Source organism: Elaeis guineensis, chromosome 8 (assembly GCF_000442705.2).
Source record: "Elaeis guineensis isolate ETL-2024a chromosome 8, EG11, whole genome shotgun sequence".
Taxonomy (NCBI): Eukaryota; Viridiplantae; Streptophyta; class Magnoliopsida; order Arecales; family Arecaceae; genus Elaeis; species Elaeis guineensis.
The window spans coordinates 59,691,239-59,701,749 of NC_026000.2; positions in this window are offsets into that span (position 1 = coordinate 59,691,239).

Below are 10,511 nucleotides of genomic sequence, written 5' to 3' on the forward strand. Positions count from 1 at the left end.
AGGCTCAATCGAATGCTAGCACGATTTCCTTGAACCTAATTGGATCTTATCCAAATCAATTGGGGTAGCCCAATTGATGACATCCAGACCCTAACCCTTATTTGTGTGACCCAGTTAGGTTCAATTCTGTATGGTAATGAGACATGTCGTGATCTCATCATCGACATCATCGAAACTCTTTTTGATGGACCAGAACTCTTCTGATTCAGACAATTAGAATGATCGATCATCAAAATCATTCTAATTGCTCCCAAAATACACTAGTGACACCTAGTAGTATATGGTGGCAACCCATCAGAATTGAAGGTGAACCTCTTGGTGCAGCTACCTGTGTGATTGAGTTCCTCTATCATGAGTCCCGACTGAATTAGGGTTAAGGTGAACTTGTCAAACCCAACATCAGTCATATGAATCAATCGATCGATCCGAGTCCGATGTGAAACCCCAATGGAAAACTTTTTTTCATTATTTCACTCTGCCATGGCCATGGGCTTAAGGACTCGATCTTTCGATCATCATAGGACTACTCCTCACATCTACCGAGGTTGATAGATCCCATCTTGGTGCGATTGGTTCCTACAATGGATATGCTACAACCAACATACACCTCAAGATTTCGAATGGCTAGGAGATCGAGTTATGGTGTAGTCAAACTATAACACACTCAAGGTGAACTGTCGATGCACCTCAGGTCAAAGAACTAGACACACAACTGCAACATCGAGCTAGTCATCGACGAGAAGGTAGACTTCCTTATGACTGCTCGAGGTGGTCATGCTCAGTACTCTCGTTCTCAACGAATATCTGTACTCTCGCTCCGGTGTCTTCACACTATAGACTCAAGACTCATCTACCTTAAGGAAGCGATCGTACACCAACCTTCCGGATCAATCACCATCCTCGTGATGATCCTATGATCAGGAGCAGTTTATGAGTTAGTTATGTAAATTCATGCCTTAAATTTTAACTCTTGAAAATATGAATTTACATTCCCACTAACTCAAAGGATGTATCACAGACACAATGTACACAATGTGATAGAAGAATAACCCTTTTATTCGTTTATAGTCAAAATTATAAATTTACCCTTAGATTTGTACAGGAATGTGTCAGCCGATCTGGCATCTAGGGCACACATCTAACAAACTCTCACTTGACCTAATGCCAATTGGCTACATATCTAAGTCCCATCTTCTCAAGGTGGGCTTCGATCTTCTGTTGGCCCAATGGCTTAATCAGCAGGTCTGCCACATTATCTGTGGAGTTGACTCTCTTGACCTCAATATAACCCTTTTCGAGGTAATCACGGATCAGATGAAATTATCGCTCGATGTGCTTGGACTTCTGGTGAGATCTTGACTCCTTAGCTAGGGCTATGGTGCCATTATTATCGCAGTAAAGAGGTATGGCATCCAATGACATCACTCCAAGCTCTGTGGCAAACTTCTTGTACCAGAATGCCTCCTTTGCAGCTTTCGATGCAGCAATATACTCTGCCTCCATGGTGGAATCTGCAATCACCGTTTGCTTGGAACTCTTCCAGCTGACTGCACCATAATTGCAAATGAACAGACTCCCAGATGTCGACTTTTGATCATCTATATCAGACATAAAGTCTGAGTCTGTAAATCCCTGAATCTGGAGTTCTCCATTCTCAAAGACTAGAAACATATCCTTAGTCATTTTCAAGTACTTAAGGATACATTTCACAGAAGTCCAGTGCTCTTCGTCTGGATTCGACTGATATCTGCTTGTGATACTCACAGCATGGGCTATATCAGGTCATGTACATAGCATGGCATACATGAGGCTCTCTATTACCGAAGCATAAGGGATCTTGCTCATGCGTTCAATCTCCTTAGGTGTGCTAGGGCATATCTTCTTGGAGAGATGAATGCCATGTCTAAAAGGCAATAAACCTCTTTTGGAGTTTTTCATGCTAAACCTCTTTAGCACCTCCTCTATGTACATCTTCTGTGAAAGTCCAAGCATCCTATTTGGTTTATCTCTATAGATCTTAATACCCAGTATAAAGGATGCCTCTCCTAGATCTTTCATAAAGAACTCCTTAGACAATCATACTTTGACTGAGGTCAACATGAAAATGTCATTCCCAATTAGGAGGATGTCATCCACGTACAATACGAGGAATACAACTGCGCTCCCACTGACCTTTTTGAACACACATGGTTCCTCTTTATTCTTGATGAAACCAAACTTTTGATCACATCATTGAAATGAGTATTCCAACTCCGAGATACTTGCTTAAGTCCATAAATGAACCTTTACAGTTTGCAGACCTTGTGATCATTATCACTGGATGTGAAACCAAGCGGCTGTTCCATATAGATATCTTCCTCAAGATATCCATTTAAGAACATCGTTTTCACGTCCATCTGCCATATTTCATAATCGAAATAGGCTGTAATAGCAAGCAATGTGTGGATGGATTTTAGCATGGCTACGGGCGAGAAGGTATCCTGATAGTCAATACCTTCGCACTGACTATAACCTTTCGCTACGAGCCTAGTCTTGAATGTCTCCACATTTTCATTTGCACCTATCTTTCTCTTAAAGATCTATTTACACCCAATAGGTACAATACCATCAGGTGGATCTACCAAGGTCCAGACTTGGTTTGAGTGCATCGAGTCAATTTCTGATCTCATTGCCTCTAACCATTTCTCGGAGTCGATATCTGATATCGCCTCGTCATAGGCCTTGGGATCATCACCATGAACCCCATTTCTCGTGAGGAACATTTCCTCTACATCCTCTTGTATGGTACCTAAGTACCTTTCAGGAGGACGAAAAATCCTAGTCGATCTACGAGGTGGAAGAGGTTGTGTTAGGACTGGTTCTGATTGATTAGGTTTCTCAGGTTCTTTAGCTCGTTGCTCTTGGGAGATATTCTCCTTGAGCTTAATTATTCTTTCGATGCCACCATCTTGAATAAACTATTTTTCAAGAAAAATAGTATTTCGACTTACAATCATATTGTGGTCTTCCAGAATATAAAAATAATATCCTAATGACTCTTTAGGATATCCTATGAACAGAGCTCTAAATGACCTAAACTCTAACTTATCCGTCTGCTGTCTCTTGACATGAGCCAGACAACCCCAAATTCTGAGATGATTCAGACTTGGCTTCTTACCATGCCATATCTCATACGGTATGGTAGGAATGGTTTTAGAGGAAACCCTATTCAATACATAAATTGCTGTCATGAGACAATATCTCCAAAAAAATTTTGGAAGGTCTATGAAGCTCATCATGGAACGACCATATCTAATAGGGTCCGATTTCTCCGTTCTGAAACCCCGTTGAGTTGAGGCATTCCAGGTGGAGTTCATTGAGAGACTATACCATTGTCCTTAAGATAGTCTAGAATTTTCGACTAAGGTATTCACCTCCTTGATCTGATCGAAGAACCTTAATGGGCTTTTCTATTTATTTTTCTACCTCATGTCTGAATTCTTTGAACCTTTCAAAGGCTTCAGACTTGTGTTTCATTAGAAACACATACCCGTACCTAGACATATCATCGGTAAAGGTAATGAAGTAGACAAAGTTGCCTCTAGTCGGCACATCAAATGGGCCGCACACATCCGTATGTACTAGGGCAAGTAGGTCTGTGGCCCTTTCCCCATGTCCCACAAAAGGGAGCTTGGTCATTTTGCCTTGAAGGCATGATTCACAAACTGGATATGACTCGAAAGTCAATGGACTCAGTAGCCCAGATTTCTCCAATTTGTTAACCCTGTCTTCTGCTATATGACCTAGCCTTAGGTGCCACAGATACTTATCATTTAGACTATCTCTAGGCCTTTTAATTCCTATGGCATTCATATTTTGCTCAATATTAAAAATAGATACATCAACATGTAACTGATAGAGACCATTAATAACAAAATTATTTGTAACTTTATTATTTTCATAAAATATGTTACAATGATCCTTATGAAAGCTAATCATATAGCCTTCTTGTGCTAAACATGAAACAGAAATCAAATTCCTGCTTGCTGCAGGCACATAATAACAGTCTCTTAAAACTAAATCTAATCCTAACGGTAATCGCAAGGATAGGTTCCTACAACCACAGCAGTAACTCTTGCTTCATTTTTGACACGTAGGATCATCTCCCCATCCCTCAGCCTCCTGCTCTCCTCAAGACCCTGCATAGAAGTGCACAAATGAGTACTAGAACCAGAGTCAAGCACTCAACTGGATGCAAAAGAAATCATAAGATTAGATTCGATAATGAGCATACCTCCAGAAGGACCATCCTTCTTGTTCTTCAGGGTGGCTAGGTACTGAGGACAGTTCGCTTCCGATGGCCTTCTGACTGATAGTGAAAACACTTTTCCTTTTCAGAAGCCTTCTTCTTCGATCCTGTCTTCTTGTTCTTGCCATCCACCTTCTGCTTCTTCACGGACTTCTTTTTCTTTCCAAAAGACTTTCTCTTGGAAGAAGTCCGCTTCATAGTAAGAACTGAGCCTTTTGAACCTTTCATTGAAAGCTTAGCCGTAACCAGCATATTCATTAACTCGGCCAAGGTACATTGCATCTTATGCATATGGAAGTTCATGATGAACTGACCATATGCATCGGACAAGGACTGAAGGATCATATCAATCTGAAAATCCTTTTCTAAGATGATACCGAGCTTCTCAAGCCCCTCAAGATCCTTGATCATTGTCAAACAATGATCTTGGACTGACTGCCCATCACGCATCTTGGCCTTAAAAAGTCTTTGACAGACTTGATACTTGGCCGTGCGACTCTGTTCACCAAACAACTCTTGTAGGTGAGCCAACATTTGGCGGATAGTCAAAATATTTTTATATTGGCACTGTAAATCATCAGACATTGCACCCAACATGTAGTACCTGGCTTTGTTATCATCATCCGTCCACTTTTTCAGAGATGCTCTCTGTTCAGCAGTCGGACGTGCTGGCATGGCAGGTGGGTCCTGGTCTAAGACATGAGTCAATTTTTTGAAACCCAGAATAATTCTATAGTTTCTCAATCAGTCCTTAAAATTTGGTCCAGTTAGTCTATGAGTGTCTAGAATTTTGGTCAGGGGGTTTGAGGCAGACATGTTTCCTGTAGAGAGTCAAAAGTTTCAAGTTAGATTTTGTAATCAGACTCAACCAATTTGTTTAGGATTTTCATTTTTAAACAAATTAGGCTCCCACTATTTTTTCAGATCCCTACACTCCCTTGGTAGAGATGTGAAAATCTCCATGATTAGTGATTTCTAATGGGTGGTGCAGTCTCACTGACTGGCTCATCACCTCACCTAATAGTTATTGGTGATGAGTCAACCGATGGGTGGACAACTCTTGTCCAATGATTCTCTAATCATGGTGCACCCAAAACTTGGTCTCTAGTTCATGAAGCTCACCGTATTCGGGATTGTTGGTGCAAAAATCTGCCTGTGTCGGAGAAGCTAGAGTCGAGGGAGTTGCGGTCACCATCGAGACCTGCAAAGGAAGTCTAAACCGGAGTAGGGTTGCTCCGACAAGACCCTTCGACGCTCAAGTCAGTTCTCTGCCTCAACAAGAATGAGCGCTCGAACGAAAATTTTAGCAGAGTTTCTAGGTAGAAAATGAGAGCTTAGAGAATAACGTATCTGGAGTCCCCCTTTTATAGGCGGAGGGGGCAATGGATTGATGGCGACGTTTGTAACCGCCTGTCAGTGCGCCGTTCGGGGCTAGGAGGGGTCTGTTACGAGGAGTAGTAGAGCGGGACCGTGGCCATTACTATGGCCTGCCACGTGGAGCCTGTTGTAGGTAGTGGAGAGGCGTCCGTTGTCGCCACTTGCCAGAGGGTGGAGAGACTGCGTGGCATTTGTCGCGGGAAGTGAAGCAGAGTCGTGGCGGTTACTACAGCCTGTCAGGGAGTGATGGAGCCGTGCGGAATCCATCACAGGGAGCGGAGCAGAGTCATGGCCGTCACTGTGGCCTGCCAAGGGGCCCAAGCCTGTCGGTCGAAGTTCGGTTGGGGTCCGGTCTCCGTAGGAGCCTGGACGGGAATCATTTGCCAAGGAGTCTCGGTCAAGGCCACTCGTGGTAGAGACTTGAAGTAGTTTGTTTGCAGCGGTGACTCGGAGTGGGTCGCTTGCGACAGGAGCTCGAAGTCTGCTCCCGTAGGAGTCCGGATGAGGTCTACCTGTGATTGAAGTCGTGGGTGGAGCCCGGCTTCCGTAGGAGTCCGAGCGAAGTCAGCCTTCAGTCGAAGTTAGGGACGAGGTCCGGCTCCGGTAGGAGTCCGGGCTGAGTCTACCTGCAATCGAAGTTAGGGGCGAAGTCCGGCTCCCTTAGGAGTCCGAACGAAGTCTACCTGCAATTGGAGTCGCGGGCGGAGTCCGGCTCCCGTAGGAGTCCGGACGAAGTCTGCCTGCAGCCGGAGTTGGGGATAAGGTCCGGCTCCCATAGGAGTCGGGCGGAGTCTTCCTACAGCCGGAGTTGGAGACGAGATCTGGCTCCCGTAGGAGCTCGGGTGAAGTCTACCTGCAGTTAAAGTCAGGGGTGAAGTCCGGCTCTCTTAGGAGTCCGGACGAAGTTTACCAGTAGTCGAGGTCAAGGGCGGAGCCCGGCTCCCGTAGGAGTCCGGGTGAAGCCTTCCAGCAGTCAAAATCGGGGATGAAGTCCGGACGGAGTCTTCCTGCGGTCGGAGTCGGAGACGAGGTCCGGCTCCCGTAGGAGTCCGGGCAGAGTCTTCCTGCAACCAAAGTTGGGGACGAGGTCCGGCTCCCGTAGGAGTCCGGGCGAAGTCTACCTGCAATTAAAGTCAGGGGCGAAGTCCGGCTCCCTTAGGAGTCCGACCGAAGCTTACCAGCAGTCGAGGTCGAGGACAGTGCCCGGCTCCCGTAGGAGTCCGGGCGAAGCCTTCCAGCAGTTGAGGTTGGGGATGAAGTCCGGCTCCCGTAGGAGTCCGAGCAGAGTCTTCCTGCAACCAGAGTTGGGGACGAGGTCCGGCTCCCATAGGAGTCCGGGCGATGTCTACCTGCAATTAAAGTCAGGGGCGAAGTCCGGCTCCCTTAGGAGTCCGGACGAAGCTTACTAGCAGTCGAGGTCGAGGATGGTGCCTGGCTCCCGTAGGAGTCCGGGCGAAGCCTTCCAGCAGTTGGGGTTGGGGGACGAAGTCCGGCTCCTGTAGGAGTCCGGGCAGAGTCTTCCTACAACCAGAGTTGGGGACGAGGTCCGGCTCCCGTAGGAGTCCGGGCGAAGTCTACCTGCAATTAAAGTCAGGGGCGAAGTCCGGCTCCCTTAGGAGTCTGGACGAAGCTTACCAGCAGTCAAGGTCGAGGGTGGAGCCCGGCTCCCGTAGGAGTCCGGGCGAAGCCTTCCAGCAGTTGAGGTTGGGGATGAAGTCCATCGCATAATGATGATTGTGAATCCCCTCTAACCGGTCTCTTTTCACCACGTGTCCTACTCACCACAGCGGGCGGTTAAAAAGTGGCAGACGACCGACAGAGCTTTTATTGCGCCACGTCTTGAGCACCGTTCTGCTGCAGGTTCCAAAAGAGCCTCTTCGGATCGCCTCGATTTAAAAAGACTCCAGCGCACGCGCATTGAATGCCAAAATATCTAAGGATGATTGCGCGCGGACATCAAGGAGCAACTTCGGCTGTGAAAATCTCTCTGTACTTTCTTCATTCGAAATTCGAACTCGAAAGTAGGGGGACTGGTGTTAGGTATAAAATACCCTCAGCCGAAGTTCTTAACAGGATTGACCCTCCCAAGACTCCTCCGGCTTTTGACTGCGGATGGTATCTCTCCGGACTTCTCCAACAGCCTGATTTCCACAGCGCTGACTGAATTCCCCCGACGGACGAACTCCCACTGCACCACCCGAACTCCTTCAACATGAGTTCCCCCAGTCATCTATTAAGCCGCCCAAAGTGCTCACTGAGCTCCGCCGCCAGCCGACCTTCTACGACTATCAGCTGTTCCCTGAATCCCTTCCAGACTTCTTCCAGCCAGGTTCAACTCTAATCCGAACTACCCCGGACTTTGTCAACGGCTGAACTTCACCAACGGCAGATTTCTACAACTACCAGACTTTGCCAGGACTCCTACGGGAGTCGGACCTCGTCCCCAACTCTGGTTGCAGAAAGACTCTGCCCGGACTCCTACAGGAGCCGGACTTCGTCCCCCAACCTCAACTGCTGGAAGGCTTCGCCCGGACTCCTACGGGAGCTGGGCACCGTCCTCAACCTCGACTGCTGGTAAGCTTCGTCCGGACTCCTAAGGGAGTCGGACTCCGCCCCTGACTTTAATTGCAGGTAGACTTCGTCCGAACTCCGACGGGAGCCGGACCTCATCCCCAACTCTGATTGCAGAAGACTCTGCCCGGACTCCTACGGGAGCCGGACTTCGTCCCCCAACCCCAACTGCTGGAAGGCTTCGCCCGGACTCCTATGGGAGTCGGGCACCGTCCTCGACCTCAACTGCTGGTAAGCTTCGTCCGGACTCCTAAGGGAGCCAGACTCTGCCCCTGACTTTAATTGCAGGTAGACTTCGCCCGGACTCCTACGGGAGCCAGACCTCGTCCCCAACTCTGGTTGCAGGAAGACTCTGCCCGGACTCCTACGGGAGCCGGACTTCATCCCCAACCTCAACTGTCGAAAGGCTTCTCCCGGACTCCTACGGGAGCCGGGCTCCACCCTCGACCTCGACTGCTGGTAAGCTTCGTCCGAACTCCTAAGGGAGCCGGACTTCATCCCTGACTTTAATTGCAGGTAGACTTCGCCCGGACTCCTACGGGAGCCAGACCTCGTCCCCAACTCTGGTTGCAGGAAGACTCTGCTCGGACTCCTACGGGAGCCAGACTTCATCCCCCAACTCCAACTGCTGGAAGGCTTTGCTCGGACTCCTACGGGAGCCGGGCACCGTCCTCAACCTCGATTGCTGGTAAGCTTCGTCCGGACTCCTAAGGGAGCCGGACTTCGCCCTTGACTTTAATTGCAGGTAGACTTCGCCCGAACTCCTACGGGAGCCGGATCTCATCCCCAACTCTGATTGCAGGAAGACTCTGCCCGGACTCCTATGAGAGCCGGACTTCGTCCCCAACCTCAACTGCTAGAAGGCTTCGCCCGGACTCCTACGGGAGCCAGGCACCATCCTCGACCTCGACTGTTGGTAAGCTTCATCCGGACTCCTAAGGGAGCCGGACTTCGCCCCTAACTTTAATTGCAGGTAGACTTCGCCTGGACTCCTACGGGAGCCAGATCTCATCCCCAACTCTGGTTGCAGGAAGACTCTACCCGGACTCCTACGGGAGCCGGACCTCGTCTCTGACTCTGGCCGCAGGAAGACTCCATCCAGATTTCGTCTCCGATTTCGACTGTTGGAAGGCTTCACCCGGACTCCTACGGGAGCCGGGCTCCACCCTCGACCTCGACTGCTGGTAAACTTCATTCGGACTCCTAAGGGAGCCGGACTTCGCCCCTGACTTTAATTGCAGGTAGACTTCACCCGAGCTCCTACGGGAGCCAGATCTCGTCTCCAACTCTGGCTGCAGGAAGACTCCGCCCGGACTCCTACGGGAGCCGAACCTCATCCCCAGCTCCGGCTACAGGCAGACTTCGTCCGGACTCCTATGGGAGCCGGACTCCGTCCGCGACTCCAATTACAGGTAGACTTCGTCCGGACTCCTAAGGGAGCCGGACTTCGCCCCTAACTCCGATTGCAGGTAGACTCAGCCCGGACTCCTACGGGAGCCGGACCTCATCCCCGACTCCGGTTGAAGGCTGACTTCGCCCGAACTCCTACGGAAGCCGGCTCCGCCCACGACTTCAATCACAGGTAGACCTCGTCCGGACTCCTACGGGAGCCGGACTTTGAGCTCCTATCGCAAGCGACCCACTTTGAGTCACCGCTGCAAACAAACTACTTCAAGTCTCTACCACGAGTGGCCTTGACCGAGACTCCTTGGCAAATAATTTTTGTCCGGGCTCCTACGGAGACCGGACCCCAACCAAACTTCAACCGACAGGCCTGGGCCCCTTGGCAGGCCGCAGTGACGGCCACGACTCTGCTCCGCTCCCTACGACGGATTTCGAGTGGCTCCATCACTCCCTGACAGGCTGCAGTAACCGCCACGACTCTGCTCCACTTCCCGTGATGGATGCCATGTAGTCTCTCTACCCTCTGGCAAGTGGCGACAACGGACGGTGCTCCACTACCTACAACAGGCTCCACGTGGCAGGCCATAGTAATGGCCACGGTCCCGCTCCACTACTCCTCGTAACGGACCCCTCCTGGCCCCGAACGGCACACTAACAGGCGGTTACAAACATCGCCATCAATCCGTTGCCCCCTTTGCCTATAAAAGGGGGACCCCAGATACGTTATTCTCTAAGCTCTCATTTTCTACCTAGAAACTCTGCTAAAATTTTTGTTCGAGCGCTCCATTCTTGTTGAGACAGAGAACTGACTTGAGCATCGGAGGGTCTTGCTGGAGCAACCCCACCTCCGATTTAGACTTCCTTTGCAGGT